A 5,944-nucleotide genomic window follows, 5' to 3' on the forward strand; every position below is an offset into this window, starting at 1 on the left:
TCTCCGCCTCCCCGCCGTGGCCGCCTCGCCGTGCCGCCCGGCCTCGCCCTCCGCCGCCGCCGTGCCAGATCCGGCCGGATCCGGCCGGGCCAACCCATCTCCGGCCACCTCTCCTCCAACCCCGGCGAGCTCAGCCCGCCTCGGGACCCGTGCAACCCAGATCTGTACGAGGTTGACTTTCCCCCCCTTCCCCGATTTTGCTAAGTCCCGAATATTTTTACATTATCATGCCATGTTCATCACATCATATATCTGCATCCGCAGTTCCGTTTCGTGTGTGTAATATGTCAAATTGTTCGTCTCGACGAGTACTTCATTTCATTCCATTGCATCATATTTATTAGAGCTCATCTTGATGCCTGAATCATCGTTGCAAGAGTGCTTCGTGATGTTGTCTACTGTTTGTTAAGAGAACACGCTCATTTGTCATTTTTGCCATGATTGATGTGTGCATCCTATGAGGTTGATGTCTACATGTGTTTTGATCTATGCCATATCTTCTTTACAGAGGTGCTTACCATGTATTTTTTTTGATCGATGTGGTGACTAGCACAAGCATGCAAACTAGGCATCGTGATGTTACTGATTTCAGTCCCTGTTCTGCTGTTATTTTCATGCCATGTAAACTTGATGCTACAGAGAGATCCATGCTTATTTTGAGATACTTCAGTAAGGATGTTTTGTACATATGGTTATGAGCTATCCATCCATGCCCCTGGTTGCATTTATAGCTTGCTGTAGATTGTTCATATCTTGCTCCAAAGTTGCTAAATGATGTTGCTGTCAGCCTATGAACATTAAGTTCAGCTGTTATCATGATTGTTGCTAGTGATACATGCACCCTATGGACTTGCTCTTGCCATGCTTAGCTTCATAAACATGCCTTCTTACTGTTGGTTGCCTTGCCATGCCATGTTTTGCTCTGTAGTGAGTTGCACAAGCTCATCTACATGCCTTCGTATCGTTGTTCCTGCCATGTTTGAATCTGTAATATAACTTGCTATGTTTACATGGGTGCCATCATATTTTCTGATCCTTTTTGGCTTATGGTCAGTAAGGGACTTTTGTTCTATGCTTTTAGTAGTTTCATGCCATGCCTTTGTTTGCCATGATAAGTTCCTGTAACATGTTGTTTGATAGCTCTAAATATTGTAACCTGATGTTATTTCTGCTAAAGTCTGAAACTGTTATTATTTGCAATCTTGCCATGTGTGTTTGAGCATGTTCTAGTGATTTCTGGAGATAGCTCAGTGTTCATGTTTTGTTATGCTTTATCTGTACATCATGTCCAGGCCTTTTGTTATTATGTTGAGGTGTTGTAGCATGTTGTTTTGATGCTTGCAATATGCCTAGTTGCTGTTTTGGACAGCTTGTCCTTTAAACTTGTATAGTGTGTGTGTGTTGAACCGTTGCTCCGTTTTGAGTGTGCTCTATATGAACTTGCTTGATTTTGCATGTAGTTTCATATTATCTTGTTGCATCCTTGTTTTGAGGTGTTTGCTTGATGTTTGGGTGCATTTTGCATCAATGCCATGTTTAACTTGTTTTGCTCATATCTTCTAGGCCGTAGCTCCGAACTAAATGAACTTTATATGTAACTTGACTAGAATCTCGTGTAGATCATCTTGTTACATCTTAACTTGCTGTTTAACAACTTGAACATAAGGTTTATTCAGATCTGGACCAATTTCGAAATTTGCATATGAGGACTTACCGGAATTGTTATATGTTGTTCCCGGCCTCATTTAAACTTGCCTTGATGTGTTGTTCTTGTTTGCATCATCTCTTGCCATGAGTAGCCTCATCTAGTTTTGTTATGCATCATGCTTGTTGTGCATCATGTCATGTTCATGTGTGGTGTGTTTACTATGTTGTGTGCTTCTTCTTGATAGTTCCTGTTTCGTTGCGATCGTGAGGATTCGTTCGTCTACGCTTGGTTCGGCTTCATCCGTTCGTCTTCTTCATGGACTCGTTTTTATTCCTAGCGGGATTTCAGGCAAGATGACCGCTACCCTGGATCTCACTACTATCATTGCTGTGCTAGTTGCTTCTTTCTATCGCTATGCTGCGTTACCTATCACATGTTCTTCAAGTCTCCCAAATTGCCATGAACCTCTAACCTTTGACACCTTTCCTATGCAAACCATTGCTTGGCTATGTTACCGCTTTGCTCAGCCCTCAGTTGAAGATTGCTCCATGGTGGACAGGATTTTGGTTGAGATATCACAATATCTCTTATATTATTAATGCATCTATATACTTGGTAAAGGGTGGAAGACTCGGCCTTATGCCTGGTGTTTTTTTCCACTCTTGCCGCCCTAGTTTCCATCATACCGGTGTTATGTTCCCGGATTTTGCGTTCCTTACGCAGTCGGGTGATTTATGGGACCCCCTTGACAGTTCGCTTTGAATAAAACTCCTCCAGCAAGGCCCAACCTTGGTTTTACCATTTGCCTCACCACTACCTATACCTTTCCCTTGGGTCGGCCAACCCGAGGGTCATCTTTATTTTAGCCCCCCTGGGCCAGTGGTTGTCTAAGTGTTGGTCCGAACCGAGCAGCCTGCGGGGCCACCTCGGGGCAACTCGAGGGTTGGTTTTACTCGTAGTTTGACTTATCCGGTGTTGCCCTGAGAACGAGATATGTGCAGCTCCTATCGGGATTGTCGGCACATCGGGCGGCTTTGCTGGTCTTGTTTTACCATCGTCGAAATGTCTTGTAAACCGGGATTCCGAGTCTGATCGGGTCTTCCTGGGAGAAGGTATATCCTTCATTGATCGCGAGAGCTTATCATGGGCTAAGTTGGGACACCCCTGCAGGGTATAATCTTTCGAAAGCCGTGTCTGCGGTTATAGGCAGATGGGAATTTGTTAATGTCCGGTTGTAGATAACTTGACACCAGATCCGAATTAAAACGCATCAACCGTGTGTGTAGCCGTGATGGTCTCTTTTCGGCGGAGTCCGGGAAGTGAACACGGTTTCTGGGTTATGTTTGACGTAAGTAGGAGTTCAGGATCACTTCTTGATCATTACTAGTTGACGACCGTTCCGTTTGCTCTCTTCTCGCTCTTATTTGCGTATGTTAGCCACCATATATGCTTAGTCGCTGCTGCAACCTCACCACTTTACCCCTTCCTTTCCCATTAAGCTTTGCTAGTCTTGATACCCATGGTAATGGGATTGCTGAGTCCTCGTGGCTCACAGATTACTACAACAACAGTTGCAGGTACAGGTTGTGCGATGATCATGACGCGAGAGCGATGCTTGCTTGCATTGAGTTCTTCTTCTGCTTCTTCTTCGATCAGGGGATAAGTTCCAGGTCGGCGGCCTGGGCTAGCAGGGTGGATGTCGTTTGAGTTTCTGTTTGTGTTTCATCCGTAGTCGGATGATGCTCTTGTGTATGATGAATTGATGTTGTATTCGTGTGGCATTATATGCCTTTTGTATGTATCCCCATATATTATGTAATGTTGATGTAATGATATCCACCTTGCAAAAGCGTTTCAATATGCGGGTCTATCCTTGGTGGGACCTTCGAGTTCCTTTTGGATAGGGTCGCATATTGGGCGTGACAGATATCCCCTAAAACGTGGGGCACAATCTCTGTTTTGATACGACGTGCCAATAAGAGGTTTACCTCAAATTGTGATTCGAATAAGCAATAACTGACACATATTATGTCATGGGTGGTGACGCCTTGGTAAAGTTGTCAGTAATTGACTACCGAGCTTGCATACACTGATAGTCTACGAGGCTAAGCAAGCCCTGCACTTCGGATAAAGGAAAGTGCATTTTGGGTAGCCATAGCCGTATTCGATGTACCCCCTGTAAGAAGGGAGGCAATCAGGGATCCACAAGCTTTCTGTGGAACTTGGCCGAGGTCGTGGAACTTGCCTGTCAAGCCGTAGATCATCCAGCCAAAGACATTATCCGACGAAGCTTACCTACCTCGGCTTTGAAGACAAGTTCGAGGGCTACTGACGGTGTCCTGGACTAGGGGGTCCTAGCCCGGCTGGACTAATACATGGCCCGGAGGGACTTCGAAGGTCTTTAATCTATCTCGACCGTAGACTTGGCGTGTACTGCAAGTATATCTGATTAGATTCGGCATGTAATTCCTAGATGGCAATCGACTATGCGTAACCCTAGATACCCCCGATGGCTATATAAACAGAGGACCATTCATTCATACATTCATCATCATCATACCCCTAGGGTTTAGACCCAAACTAACAATCTCGTGGTAGATCAACTCTGTACTTTGATACTTTCATAATATAAGCAAGAGCAGGATGTAGGGTTTTACCTCCACAGAGAGGGCCGGGACTTGGGTAAACGTTGTGTTCTCTCTCTCTCTCTCTCTCTCTCTCTCTCTCTCTCTCTCTCTCTCTCTCTCTCTCTCTCTCTCTACCCATCGGTCTGATCTAACAGCTCGGGCCCCCCTACCCGAGGTCTGCCGGTTTTGACACCGACACAAAGCTCTTATGCAGGAAACCCAGGAAGGCTCTATAGGAGGAAGAACTTTTGGCTTCGGATCAAGAGGTTAATATCCTTAATTAAGTCTGGAAATGTAAAAACATAGCTTCCAAAGTTAAAACTTTTGCATGGAGATTGATTACGAGAGCTATAGCCGAGCTTCTAGATATTCTGGATATATTGAAAAAGAATGTCGCATGCGTGGACAAATATAATCAGATTTACACCTCTTCTTTCATTGTGATTTTTCTATATCAGTTTAATATACTTATGGATTAAGAAGTGGATATGTTGAACACTTTTTCTTATCCAATTGATATCACTCAAATGATATTGAATGCCCATAACCCGGATCTTAAGTTAGAAACTATTTTCAGCATTCTATGGAAAGCTAGAAATGATCTCATGTTTAACAACAAAAATTGGAGCAACATGCAAGTCGTCCATGCCACAAAGTCTATGCTTATTGCAGATTTAACGGAGGATAAGGAGGAAGAGAACAAAACTCTTGATGACAACTCCATGAGTGTTTCAAACAGAATTTTCCTATCCAAAATGCGGGTTTACTAGCCTATGCTGATGCAGCATATAACCCGATGGTGGTGGCTGATGAAGCAACTCTTGGAGTTTTCCTTCAGAAGAGCAAAAAGGAAAGTCAAATGTTCATCCAATCTTCAACCACAAACATTCATTGTGTCTTGTAGGCGAAAGTGCTTGGATTAATTCCGGCGGCTACTGTTGTTTCTTTTCTTTCTGATTGCAGAAACTTGGTGATTGCAGCTGAAGCCAAGGATTTAATTCAAAATCCAGGATATTGGAAGATCGGAACGGGGCTAGCAGATTTTTTCAATCTTACCTATGATCTCTCTCAGTACATAGTTAAGCACATTCCCCGTATCAAGAATTATTACTCACTCTCTTGCTAAGAGAGCTTTCTGCTGTAGATCCTCTTCTAGATTCAACTTTCTATACAACAAAGTCTTTGAATGTATTTCTAGAGTGGCCTAGGAAGCCATCTCTTTTCCCAAGGTGAAATTAGTGCTGTACATTGCCTTGGTTGCTAAATACTCCCTTCGTTTTTAAATATAAGTCTCTTTGAAAATTTCAATAAGGGACTACATACGGAGCAAAATGAATGAATCTGCACTCTAAATATATCTATACATATCCGTATGTAGTTTGTATTAAAATCTCTAAAATGACTTATATTTAGAAACAGAGGGAGTGAATAAATTTAGCCCTCTTTAATGGCTTAGTTTTGTCAAAAGAAAAGTAAAAAACAAAACCATGGTCCAGGCTCCTCCGTGCGTGCCAAAGCAAAAAGATGAGGACGAGGCGCAGGCAGGGAACAGCGGATCAGGAGGGCCCGAGGCGCAACTATCCCCCCATGCAGAGGCTGCAGCTGCCTGGGAAAGCTGACCGGCCCACTGATCGACGGAGGGAAGTCGAGCTACGTGCTGTGTGCCCGG

The sequence above is a fragment of the Triticum aestivum genome, chromosome 7B (genome assembly GCF_018294505.1).
Source record: "Triticum aestivum cultivar Chinese Spring chromosome 7B, IWGSC CS RefSeq v2.1, whole genome shotgun sequence".
Classification (NCBI taxonomy): domain Eukaryota; kingdom Viridiplantae; phylum Streptophyta; class Magnoliopsida; order Poales; family Poaceae; genus Triticum; species Triticum aestivum.